The 13,708-nt window shown below is 46.1% G+C and overlaps 1 protein-coding gene across 4 annotated transcripts in view; it reads left to right on the forward strand.

Annotated features, from left to right (window-relative positions):
• The first annotated feature begins 4,023 nt into the window (after positions 1-4,023).
• VPS37C (VPS37C subunit of ESCRT-I) overlaps positions 4,024-13,708 on the forward strand; it is a 28,371-nt gene continuing 18,686 nt past the window's right edge. The window contains exon 1 of one of the 4 annotated variants that reach the window (XM_058526742.1): positions 4,024-4,255. The gene's annotated coding sequence lies outside the window, so the exon portion shown is untranslated. The remainder of the gene's footprint in view (positions 4,256-13,708) is intronic. The other 3 variants (XM_058526744.1, XM_058526740.1, XM_058526739.1) reach the window with 3 other exon arrangements.

Here is a 13,708-nt window from a genome sequence, read left to right on the forward strand (position 1 = left end):
TGCTCACTCGCATTCGACACGGGTGGGCAGGGGCAGCCCTGCCCATCACAGTCACTCGGGGGGAAAAGCTGGTGGATGCTCCCTCTTGATGCAGGGGAAGGGGATGTGTGGCAAATTGGACTCCGGTTCTTAAAGGCTTCCACCTGGAAGCGACATCACTTCTGCTCACACTCCAGTGGCCGAGGTAAGTTCCAAGGTCATGGCAAACCTGGGGGGCAGGTGTATAGTGGGGGAGGGGATGTGTGATCCTGCTACAGGGTATTTATGCCAAGCAACAATGGCCACCCCCCTTCATCTGCATGCCTACATTTTACTCTTCTCTGGTCCTCCCCACTCTGCCCCTCTTTTGGCCAGTAGATACAGATTTGGATGAGATTATATGAGAGGACATACACTAGCCTATTAATTAGTGGGGACACTAAGCAAAAATAATGAAAAGAAAAAAAACCCCAAAACTATACTTTAAGAAAGCATGTTTATAATCACAAATTTGCGTTTATACAAGAGTATGTATATGTGTAGTTTATGCATAAATTTAATAAAATAATAAAGGAAAGAAATTTGTTACATATAAACTCATTGACCAAAATCACCAAAATAATAATAATAAAGCTGTACCATATTAACTACATAGTAGTTTCAAGTTCAAATTTGGGTGCACATGATAAAAAACCTAAAAGAACCATAACTTGAACAAGACAAAACTTGATTTTTTTCTCCCACTTAAGACAATTCTGGAGGTAGGCTATCCAGAGTTTGAATAGTTTCCATTTGCAAGGTTACCTCATGGTCCACAATGACTGCAGGAGTTCCAGCCATCACATGTGAAATCTAGACAGCAGTTAAGAAGAAGGTGGGGAAGGCAAAAAGACTCACCTTCCAGCTGAGTTAGCTCCTTTAAAGTAGCCTTCCAAGCTCTCTCAATACTTCTGCTTATATCACAAAGTCACCCAGTCATAACTAACAGCAAGGGAGATTGGGAAATGCAGTCTTTTAGCTACTAGGCACATTGCTATATCATAAAATATACTCTGTTTTTAAGGAAAAGCAGAGAATGGATAATTTTGTAGGTAGTTACCAGTGCCTGCCTCAGAGGCACAATACCTTTCTGGATAGTGTGAGCTAAACTGTTGTGCGTGGTTTGGGAGCCGGGAGGAAGGAGCAGGAGTGAGAAACCAGCCAGACGGATCTGACTTCCAACTCCAGAGAAACAAAAAAGAAAGACAAAGTCTTGACAGAAGATCTCTTGAAGACCAAATTGGGAATTATACAGACCACGTGGCAAAACTTCCTTTAAAAACGGCTTCTCCGACCCAGTTCCCAAATCTCTCTCAATATCTCAGCTTCTCAAACATCTGTCTTTGTTACCTCAAACTCTGACCTCCCTGTCTGGCCTTCCTCACTTCTGTTTCCATCACTTCTCCATCCAGTCAACCATATAACAAGATCCAGTGTTGAGGAGCTAAACAAACAAACACACACTTTTTACAAGGCGGTAGAGAGGAAACAATGCACATTTCTACTTTGGTATCTTTTGTTCCTGATCCTGAAGGACTGAGAAGTCTTGGAATAGGAAGATCACCTCTTTCCTCTCAAATCCCAACCAAGAATGGGACCTCCCTGAGGCTGGAATGGTGTCTGCTCATCTTTGTGTCCACAGGTCCCAGGAGAACAGGATTCAGCAAATGTGGGTGGAATGAGTGAACGAGAGAAGAGAGTCAGGATCTGCCGTCTCTTTCTCTCTCTCTCTCTTTGCACGTATCAGGTCCACTCTGAATATGAATGAAATTGGGTACAACTGATGCATGGTACGTGGTGGCATAATTGCAAATGACAGGACCAGGACCAAAGCGGGTGGGGCTAGAGTGGGTTGGAGGGACCGGGGGAGGCTGAAAAGAGCCAGAGGTGGAAAATAGAAACAAGGCAGGAAGAGTACCTTTTTCCAATGCCACCTGCCTCAGATGAGTCAAATTTCCTGCCACTTTCTCTCCTGCCCTCCTTTGCCCCAGTTCAGAAGGGCCAGCCTGCCTCACCCCGCAAGACAACTTGGCAATGACCCAGTTGGTGCAGAGTAGGCAGCAGTTTGTCATTTCCCTTCAACACCCCCAGTGGAATCATTGTGTCTGTCACATTCACGAGTTATTATTGTCATTGTTTTAGGAGTTTCTAGCATCTGCGTAAAATGATGTATAAAATAGTCTCTACCTGTCCTTACAGAAGTTATCATCTAGGGGAGTATATGGTCAATTACAGAAAAATGTAGCAAATGCTAAGAAAGGAAAAAGTGTGCAGTGTTTGCAGAACATACAAGGGAGACACTTACCCAGTCTTGGGGGTAGAAGAGGGGCTTTCTAGAAGTGGAGTCTGAGACTTAAAGGGTGTGAATGACAGAAAACCTAAAAGAACAGGGACTTACACAAGGTGGTTTATTTCCCTCTCCTGTGGAAGTCCAGAAGTGGGCACCCACAGTGTCTTGGTGCTCCATGGTGTCAGGGCTCAGGCTTCTTCTATTTTGTTGTGCCACCAGGTATGGCTCCATTCCCATGGTCACCTCCCAGTTCAAGATGACTACTCTAGCTCCAGCCATTATGCCCACATTGCACGTTCCAACGTGGTACTAGTGAGTGAAAGAATTGGTAAACGTAAGCTCAAGCAAATCCATCAGTGGTGTTTTCTAATTTTTTTACCCCTAAAGTACAACACTGGATTAAAAATTATATAGCACAAAAGGGCTTATGACAAAAATCAGGTCATTTGCCCTGGCCTTCCCCACCCGTCAGAAACAATTTTAACCCAGCTTTCTGGAAGCTGCTGTTAATGGGAGCCATTCTGACATTATGTTCAAAGTGAAACGTTTGCAAAACCAACCATGGCATCCCTCAAATCAGTCACTGGTGTCTCAGAAAGGTCAATGGCTGAGACTCCCTTCCTCACTGATCCCTCTGCGCTCTAAGGGTTGGCCGCTGATTGGAGAAGGGTGATCACCTGACCCAAGGGTTGTTAATCCATAGGCTACCTGGCAGCCTATGAGGTGGCAGGAAAGAGTAAGCTCTGTCCAATAGGGGCAATGGTGATTATCTTAGCCAATCAGATCCATTCTCTCTAAAATTTGAAATAGAAAATTTGAGACTATCTACGGAAAGGAAAGAGTGTTAACACAAAAGTGAAAGGACAGAGTCAAATAAGGAGGATGAGGCCTTCAATACCGCTGTGCCTGGCGCTACCACCGCCTCTAGACTTTATGGTTAGGTGTCCCAATAAATCCCATTTTGCAGAAGCTGGTTTGATAGGGTTTCTGTCACTAGCAACAATGGTCTTAATTCAACATCTAATAAGGTTTTGCATTTTGGGCGGCACGGTTTCCTTGGTCTAAGACGCTCTCCTCTTGGGGTCCCACTTTTACAAAGCTACAATTACAGAGGCTGCTGAGAGGCAAAGGAGGGAACGGGATTCACCTCCAGGCCCGGTTGTCCACTAAAAGCTGCCCAGAGAAGAAAGTGCTAGAACTAGGGCCCTGCTTCACCTGTCAGCAGCCTCAGGATTCTGGGCAAGCGAGGATGCATAAGGCCGTCTGTAATTTACAAAGCACCACCCACACCGAATGAACCAAAAGTGTCATCTAGGGCCTTGGGAAACAGGGTACTTTCGGGGAAACTAGTTAGAGTGGTTTTGAGAGCCCGCCAGTCAGTTCTAGACTGACAGGCACTGCTGTTTGCCAGGGGACACTTAGGTCTGCGGTCACTCCAGTCCTGGGGCAAACGGAAGTGGGTGTTTGGCTGGCGTGGGGGTGCCGCAGTCTGAGCTCAAACCAGCTAGGGCGGCCCCTAGAAGCTGGGATTCCATTCGCGTCCTCTCGGGGCCCTCTTGGGCAGCCTCCAAGGAAGTGGCGGGATGCCGCGCAGGCGCACTCGCCCGACCGCCTGGTCTCCGCCCAGTGGGCGGTGTCCCTCCTGGGGGCGGGGCCAGAGGCCTAGGGGGCGGGGCCGGGCGTCCACCGCACGGGCGGGGTATCGTGGGTTCTCCTGCGAGTGTGGTGCCCGGTCGCCGCGAGTGTGTGTGCGGGGAGTGGGGAGACGGTGTCGTGGTGACTCAGGCCCGCGGGGCGCCAAGCTTGGTGCGGGCGTCGCTCCCCGCCCGGACGTTGGAAGGGGGTCATATCCGGCGGGAGGGGGCGGGCCTCCGGACCCGGAAGTGTGGGCGCCGGCAGTGCTTGAACCCGCGGCGGCGGTGGCGGCGGTGGAGGTGGCCGGGGCAGGTGAGCGGGGCCCGGGGAGGGGCGAGACGGGCATGGGGGTGGCGCTGGCGCCGGCGCTGGCTCCCGGCGCGCCCCCGCCTGCCCGCCTCCCCCTGGCGGAGGCCGGTGATTGGGCGCGAGGGGCGCGTGACTCCCGCCGAGGGCCGGCGCCCCTGCCCCTGGCGGTGGGAGGGCGGGAGAGGAGGGCGAGAGGCGCTGCCGGGGCATCCCAGCAGTCTCGCCTCCAGCCGCGCCTCACCCCACACCGCCACCCTCCATCCTCCACCCCCGATCTCAGTGTCCTGCTGGTCACAGTTCTAGTGATGTTGGAGCCCGTTTGCCCATTGTACAGATGGGGAAACAGGGCTAAGAGTGGGGGCTGACTTGCCAGAGGGCACACGGGAGCCGGTGGCAGAGGAAGGTCTCAGGGACTCGGGTCTTTGACTCCCCGGCCTGTGCCCTTTCCCTAGAGCGGTGAGAAGATAGGGCTTTCAGCCTTGGCTCTGTTCTTATCCTTTTGTCTCAACCCAGACTTGGACCGCCCAGTATCACTGACCATTCCCTACCACTGGACCCAGTGGGTACAAAGGGCATTGGGGTGTGTGTGTGTATGTATATATATATATATATATCTCCAGTATGTGTGTGGTTCCTCCTTGTTTCCCCCCCACGGCTGGTGAGGTGCCTATTTTTCCACTTTATGGATGGGGAAGGAGTTACCTGGGGCTATGTTGTGAGTTACTGGCAGAGTTGACCCTATGCCTCAGTGCTTTTTCAGCTACGAAGTGCTAGGGCTCACTCACCCTAGAAACGTCCACCTTTAGCTCTGGAAACTTCACAGGCTCACTTCCTTTGGCTTCAGCAGTATCCCAGTACTGCTGTTGCTGACTCAGGCCTCTTCCACCCCCTTCATTACCTCCTTGCCTCTTAGCCAGGAGTTCCATTTCCTACTGCTGCACCCAAGATGCTGCCACCTGACTCTCAGGTCTGTGACCTTCGGCCCTAGAGCTGGAGGTGGTGGTGACAAAGGGGTTCGGGAAGGAAAGACTTTTCTCTGGCTGTTGTCCAAAGCTGAACCGGGCACAAGCCCGAACTTGTTGGTTCTGGGTGGGAGTGAGGACTTGGGGTGAACTACTGGATGCTGAAGTGAGAGTCTTTGTTCTTGGCAGTCATAGTGACCAGAAAAGCATTTTTCCTAGATTATCTCGGGAATCTGGCGTGATGCCTTTGTAATTTCCATTAGGTAGAAAATTTTCATTGTAGACTTCTTCATCTGGGCAGCTCCTGGTGGCTGTTTTTAGGGAGCAATAGCTCTGACTTCTTGCTTGGCTGCTGTGTGCTCTTGGCACTGTTCTAGGGGCTTTGTGAACATACCAAATTCAGAGAACACTTAGGGTAAGTGGTGATCCCATTTCACAGGTGAAAAGTGAGTCGTAGAGATTTTAGATAATTTGGCTAGGGTCACGTAGCCAGTGAGTGGCCAAGTTGGGATTTTTAACCAGTAGTCTCATTTCGAAGCTCATGTACTTGCTGGACCTTAAGAATCATCTGTGATGCTTTTAAAAATACAGAGCCACACCTCTGGAGATTCTTGCTTAGACTGTCTGGAGGGGTCCCAGAAATCTGTATTTTTAACACAGGCACTGAGTGATTCTTATTGTAAGGCAAGTTTGGGAAGCACTGCCTTAAGGAGTTTGGAGATTTACTGAGCTTGGAAGTGAGATTATTTCTAAGGATTCTTGTTTTCTTTTTGCTTATTGCTGTGAAATTTGCTAATCTGACATAAATCTGCCGTTAAAAGGGCATCGGAGTAACTAGCCATGTGAATCATCTCTGGACACTGTTGGCCAGTACTAGTTGGGTTTTTCCAGACTGACATAATCAAGTTATTGGAGACCTTGTTTTAATCCAATTAGGTCTCTGTTGTTTGGAAACTTAGTTTCTGCTCAGGGTCTGGAGTTTTCAGAAGGTTCCAGTCTGTGCCTGGTTAGTTGCCCCATAACAGAGAGATCTCTGTAATGGCAACAATTTCTGAGGTTTTGGAAGCTTTAAAGGCATGTTTACATAGCAGGTGCACCCTCCACTGCATTTCTCTCCCCTTCACTAGTTTGTGTGAAAGACTTGAGCAAATACCAAACAGGTTTGTCGTGATTTAGCTGGGGCTGGTAAGTGGAGCCCCTGGGGCTTAGGATGGGCCAGAGAGGAGAGAGAAGGAGAGACTCAAGCATGAACATCAAACAGATAACCCACATCAGGTTATGCCTGGCACTGGAGACATATAAGTACTTTTAGTCCCACAGCTAATTTATCTGCTCCCTCCTCAGCAGGATTACAAGTTGTAAAAGAGGCAAAGTCAGCATTATAGTATTACTTTATTCTCTTTTTGTCTAGTAAAGATTGATTTCTAATTTAATTTCTTTGTAAACAGAGGATGTCCTTTGTATGGTTTGAATTGTTTTAATTTACTGAGAATTGTTTTATGGCCCAGGATATGGTCTCCCTTGGTAAATGTTCTGTGAGCACTTGAGAAGAATGTTTTCTGCTGTTGTTGAGTGGAGTGTTCTATAAATGTCTGTCAAATCAAGTTGGTTGGTAGTGCTGTTCGAGTATTCTATGTTCTTACTGCTTTTCTATCTACTTGTTTTATCAGTTATTGAAAGGGGGCATTGAAACTTCTGACTGTAATTGTGGTTTTGTCCATTTCTCCTTGTAGTTTTGTCAGTTTTTGCTTTATGTGTTTTGAAGCTCTGTTATTGAGTACATAAATATTTTGGAGTGTTATGTTCCTTTGATGAAGTGACCTCCTTTACCATGAAATAACCCTTTTAATCCTTGGTAATATTCTTTGCTCCGAAATCTGTTTCATCTCATATTAATATAGCCAATCCAGGTTTTAAAAAATTAGTGTTAGTGGATTGATATCCAGAATATATAAAGAACTCCTACAACTCAATAACAAACGAACAGCCTGATTAAAATGGGCAAAGGACTTGAATAGACATTTCTCCAAAGAAGATATATAAATGACCAATAAGCACATGAAGATGTTCAATATCACTAGTCATTAGGGAAATGTGAATCAAAGTGACAAGGAGATACCACTTTACACCCATTAGGATGGCTATTATTGAAAAAACCAGAAGTGTTGGCAAGGATGTGGAGAAATTGGAACTCTTATTTTTTCCTGGTGGAAATGTAGAATGCATAGCTGCTGTGGAAAACAGTATGGCAGTTCCTCAAAAAATTAAACATAGAATCACCATATGATCCAGCAATTCCAATTCTGAGTATATGCTCTAAAGAAGTATAAGCAAATTCTCAAACAGATCTTTGTACACCAATGTTCATGGGAGCGTTATTCACAATAGCCAAAAAGTGGAAGCAACCCAAGTGTCCATTGACAGATGAATGGATAAACAAATGTGGTACATACATACAATAGTATATTGTTCAGCTTTAAAAGGAAGGAAATTTTGACACATGCTACAACATGGGGTGAACCTTGAAGAAATAACGCTAAGTGAAACAAGCCAGCCACGAAAGGACAAATATTGCCTGATTCCTCTTATATAAGCTTCCTAGAGTAGTTAAGTTCATAGAGACAGAAAGAAGAATAATGATTGCCAGGGGCTGGTGGGAGGGGGGAATGCGAAATTAATGTTTAAGGGGCACAGAGTTTTAGTTTGGGATGATGAGAAAGTTCTGAAGGTGGATGGTGGTGATGGTTGTACAACAATGTCAATATAATTAGTGTCACAAAACTTTACACTTAAAGTTGGTTAAAATGGTAAATTTTATGTATGTTTTACCACAATTAAAAAAAATAGATAGGGATTAAAAAAGTTCATGTTAGCATGGTGTGTCTTTTTACATCCTTTTAAACTATTTGTGTCTTTATATTTAAAGTGGGTTTCTTGTAGGTGGCATATAGATGGGTTTTGCATTTTGTAAAATCCAGTCTTACAATCTCTGCCTTTTAATTGGGATGTTTAGACCATTTACATGTAATATAATTGTTACTATACAGTTGTGCATCACTTAACGATGGGGATACATTCTGAAAAATGCGTTGTTAGGTGATTTCGTTGTTGTGTGAACGTCATAGAGTGTACTTACACAAACCTGGGTGGTATAGCCTACTCCACACCTAGGCTATATGGTACTAATTGCATGGGACCACTGCCATATATGAGGTTTGTTGACTGAAACAGCATTATGTGTTTGGTAGTTGGGTTTAACTCTATCATCTTGCTATTTGTTTTCAATATGTACCGTGTTCTTTCTTCCCATTTCGCTTTTTTCCTAATCTCTTTGGAATTGAGTAATGTTTTCCCATTTTGTTTCCTTTGGTAATTTATTAGCTCTAACTATTTTTTTTTATTTTTGTGGGTGCTTTGAGATTCATAGTATGTATCTTTAGCTTGTCACAGTCTATCACCAAGTGATATTAAACCACTTTACATATGGTATAAGAATCTTATAATTGTATTCTTTCATTTCCTCCCTCCAGGCCTTTGTGTTATTGTTGTCACACGTTACGCTTCTACATATGTTATACATCCCACAATACGCTGTTATTATTTTTGCTTTAGTCAATTATTTTGTAAAGAGATTTAAAAAAAAAGAAAAAAGATCTTTTTTTTTTTTTGTGAGGAAGATCAGCCCTAAGCCAACATCTGCCAATCCTCCTCTTTTTGCTGAGGAAGACCGGCCCTGGGCTGACATCCATGCCCATCTTCCTCCACTCTATATGGGACACTGCCACAGCATGGCTTGACAAGCGGTGCACTGGTGTGTGGCCCGGGATCCGAACCAGCGAACCCTGGGCTGCTGCAGTGGAGCGCGCACACTTAACCGCTTACGCCACTGGGCCGGCCCCGAAAAAAGATCTTTTATATTTACTTACATGTTTATCATTTTTGGTGTTCTTCATTCTTCCGTGTAGGTCCAGTTTTCCATTTTGTTTCATGCTCTTTCTGACTTGAGGACTTTTTTTTTTTTTTTTTTAACATTTCTTGTAGTGCTGGTCTGTTGGTGATGAAGTCTTTCAGCTTTTGGATGTCTCAGAAAGTCTTTATTTTGCCTTTGTTTTTGAAAGGTATTTTCCTTGGCTATAGAATTCTAGGTTGACTGTTTTTCTTTCAATATGTTAAGATGTGGTTCCAGTGTCTTCTGGCTTGCATTGTTTCATGTGAGTAATCTGCTATAATTCTTATTTTTGTTCTTCTGGTTGTAATGTGTCTTTTTTCCTTCTGGCTGTTTTTCTTTTATCACTGGTTTCAAACAATTTAGTTATGATGCGCTTTGATGTATTTTTATTTATGTTTCTTGTGCTTGGGTTAATTGAGTTTTTTGGATCTCTGGGTTTATAGTTTTCATCAAATTTGGAAATTTTTCAGCCAGTAATTCTTCAGATATTTTCTCTATTTTCCTTTCTTTCTCTTCTTTGGGGACTCCAGTTACATGTATATTAGGATGCTTGAAGTTGTTTCACAGCTCTCTGATGCTTGATTTATTTTTTCCCCCAGTTTTTTTTCCTCTTGGGTTTGCTTTGGATAATTTCTTTTGCTATTTTTTCAAGTTCACTGATCTTTTCTTCTGCAGGCCTAATCTGCTATTATTTCCATCCACTATCCTTTTTATCTCAGGTATTGTAGTTTCCATCTCTAGAAGTTTGATTTAGGTCTTTTTTATATTTTCCATGCCTCTACTTAACATGCTCAGTCTTTCCTTTAGCTTGTTGAATATATGGAATATGGTTGTAGTAACCATCTTAATGTCTTTGCCTGCTAATTCTATTATTTATATTTCTGAGTCTGTTTTTATTGATTGATTTTTTTTCCCCATTATGGTGCATATTTTCTTGCTTCTTTGTATGTCTGGTAATTTTTGACTGGATGTCAGATGTTGTGCATTTTACCCTGTTGGGTGCTGGATATTTTTGTATTTCTATAAATATTCTTGACATTATTTTGGGACACTGTTAAGTTACTTGGAAACAGTTTGATCCCTTAAAGACTTGCCCTTAAGCTTTGTTAGCTGGGATCAGAACAGCCTTTAGAGCAGGGTTAATTTTCCCCACTACCAAGGCAATACCCTCTTCCGTGTTCTACCGATGTCCTATGAATTATGAGGTTTTTCCACCCTGGCTGGTGGGGACACGAATTATTCTTGGCTCAATTTGAGGTCCAAGGATTGTTTCTCTACACCTGATCAGTACTGTCAGCATCAGCTGAAAACTGGAGGGGGCCCCTCTGCAGATTTCCAGAGTTCTTTCTTTGTGTAGCTCTCTCTTCTCTGGTATTTGGCCCTGTGAACTCTGGGTACCTTGGCCTCCCTGGACTCCCAACTCCCTCTCCTCAATGTGGGGAGACTGTTGGGCTCCGCTTGGGCCCCTCTCCCTGTGCCATGGCCTGGAAACTCCCTCTCGGCAGTATGTTGGGGCAATTTTAGGGCTCACCATGTTTCTTCCTCCTCTCGGGAATCACTTTCCTGCACTACCTGATGTCTCATGTCTGAAAACTGTTGTTTCATTTATTTGGATTTTTGGTTGTTTGAGGCAGGAGAATAAACCTGGGCCCCGGTCCTCTATGTTGGCTGAGAGCAGAAGTCCCTGTCCGGTGAGCGCTCACTGAGTGCCTTGTGTGTGCTAGGCATTGACCTAGGTGCTGGGAGGCAGACATGAATGAGACGTGGGCTGTGCCCTTGGGGAGCTCACATCCTTGCCCAAGAAATATGCTGATTTCTACATAGTAAATGCTAGGTGGTGCTTACAGAGCACCAGGGGAGGGTAGGATGAATTCTTTGGGAGAAGGAGCAAGGAATGCTTCCCAGAGGAGCTGACATTTGAAGGACAGGCAGGCATTCTCAAGCTGGAGAAGGTGTAGGAAAGAGTATTCCAGGCAGAGGGAACAGCAGGAGCCAAGGCAGAGCAGCAGAGCTGGGGACTCCTTGAGGGCAGGATCCCTGTCGTGTTGATCTTTATATAGATGCAGAGTATTTGCCAAGTGATCAGAAGCATGTTTTCTGCTCTGGGATTAGAAGGTGCAATGGAAAGAATCGGGGTAAGGTGAGCAGCCCAAGGGGGAGCAGAGGGGGATCTAGCTGGAAGGGAGATTTGGGGTCCGCTGATACAGGGCCTTGAAAGCCAAGCTGAAGAGCACAAGATTTTGAATGTAATACCAAAACACTAGGGAGCTGTGGAAAGTTTTAAGCACAGACGTGAGAACCTCTGAGTTCTGTGTTCTCTAGAGATACTGGAGTATGTGGGTTAGAACGAGGTGGGCAGCTGCTGGAGAGGCTGACTCAGAGTGGACATTCTGCACGAGCCTGAAAATGAGTCCAGAGCTCAGTGCAGCTGCTGATAACGGTGTTGCCACCTTTTACCTGATTGGTAATGGCTTTCGTGGATTCCTGCCTGAGTCAAGAGCAGACATGAGGAGGCTCTGGCCTGGTTTCTCTTTTTCTGTGGCTACACTGTTGCCCTCAACACACCTGTTTTCCTCTGCTGGACCCAGAAGTTCATAGGGTCAGACATGACTGGTCAGGGTAGGGTCTACAGCTACCCCACTGTATACCAGCCTAGGATGGCCCAAAATCAGCGAGAACACTGAACCCCATCGTTTTGGACTTTGAATAAACACGCCTTGAGTGACCCCATACAGGCTCCTGGATATTTGTCCTGAGTGTGTCTTTGCCTTGACCATAATCTTGATCCTTCCTAAAGGGATGGCTGAACCTGCTGGCTCAGCTTGCTCCGTGCAGATTAGAAAGTGTGGGGTGAGGGTGGGGGCTGTCAGCAGCAGATTCAGATCTTTGCCATCATCTGAACAGTTGGGACAAAGGAGAAACAAATGGAAGTTTGGTGTGAAGTAACTTAGCATGGTTTTCTTTTCAAGGCAGAGCCATGGGCCAGAGAAGGACGAGGCTTTGCTAAGTGGCTGGGTTGTGCTTTATTGTCAGGAAGTTTCAAGAATGGGCTATGTATTAAATAACCTGTTTCTTGGCCATCATATTGATTGAAGCTGAATGCTATTGATCTGAGTTACATCCAGCCATCAGAGTTATGTTACTCTGTTGACTGCTGTGGTCTCAGGAGGAATCTCCCTTCCCTCTCCTTGGTGTCCACGTGGGAAGTACTTGAGTCGCAGAGGTAGGAATGGGCTGAGTGTGTGATGAAAATCATGACCATTTATTGAGCCCGGCCTGAGAGCCGGGCATTAGACCTTCCAGGCACTAACTCATGTCATCCTTGTGAAAGCCCTGCTGTGTAGAAGAAACCGAGGTATGGAAAGATTAAGTAGCCTGCGCAAGAGTGACCGAGAGCTCAGGGCTATCTTCCAGACACTGAGCCTGTTATCCTTGGGCTTCCCCTGCAGTGCCGAGGTCAGAAGGAGGCGCTGTTGCTGGTGCCGCTAGGATACCTGGGGCTCCAGGGCCCTGTGCGCACAGCCAAGGACTTTTTCTTTATCCTGAGGGCTGGTAAAGGAGAGTAGTTGCCAGACTAGTATTTGTTGAGGACAGTGTTATGCTGGGTTCTGAACATAAACAAGCCCTATTCTTTAGGTGTCTGGTTGAAAGATATCAGTAGTAATGTCCATTTATTAAGTTTGTACCCAGAGCTGGGCACTGTGTTTCACGGACATGGACTTGACTGAGAGATGGCATGGTGCCCTGCTGAAGAGCGCAACCCCGAAGCCAGACACCCCGGGTGAAATTCAGGCTCTACCATTTCCCGCAGTGAGACTGTGGGCAGGCACTAGACTTCTCTTCCACTCAGTTTTCTCGTCTGTAAAATGAGGAAAACCAAGGCTATATAGCGGTGAAGGCCTCTGTGGGCATCGTGTGAGTTACTGCAGACAGAGCGCCTAGAACAGTGCTCTGTACTTAGGAAGCGCTCTTCAAGTTAGCTGTGGTGACTGTCATCGTCCCTTCTTTACCAGTGGGACAGCGAGGAAGCGGGGAACTGGGCTGTAGGTGGTAAAGCCTGGTTCCACCCCTGCCCTCAAGAACTCCTTAGCTCTACTCGCGCTGCCTCTGCCTGGAATACTCTTTCCTGTACTGTCTCCATCCTTCAGATGTCAGCTCCTCTGTGACGCTTTCCTGGCTCCCTCTCTCGAAGACTTCATCCTGCCCTCCGTGTACCCTGTGGGTACCATGTAGCATTTGCCCTGCAGAGCCCTCCCTCCCTCTGGGCCCTGCTGGTGAGGTGTCGCAGCTGAAAGAGGGTGGAGGAGGGGGCTGGGGCAGCGGAAGGGTTGGGATCAACGGAGGTGAGGGGTCAGGGCAATGGTGTCTGGGAAGGTGCCTCCCAGCCTGCTTGAGTTCTCGGGGGAGGGCAGAGCTGGGACAGCAGGTCTCTCTTCCTCTGCCCCTTCCCCCAGAGCATGGCCTCTGTGATCTATTCTGTGCACTGGGGGTTTGGGGCAGTTTCATTTGGAAAAAACCAAAAATGTTCTGTAAAAAAAAGCTGAA

The sequence above is a fragment of the Diceros bicornis genome, chromosome 31 (genome assembly GCF_020826845.1).
Source record: "Diceros bicornis minor isolate mBicDic1 chromosome 31, mDicBic1.mat.cur, whole genome shotgun sequence".
In the NCBI taxonomy this organism is placed as follows: domain Eukaryota; kingdom Metazoa; phylum Chordata; class Mammalia; order Perissodactyla; family Rhinocerotidae; genus Diceros; species Diceros bicornis.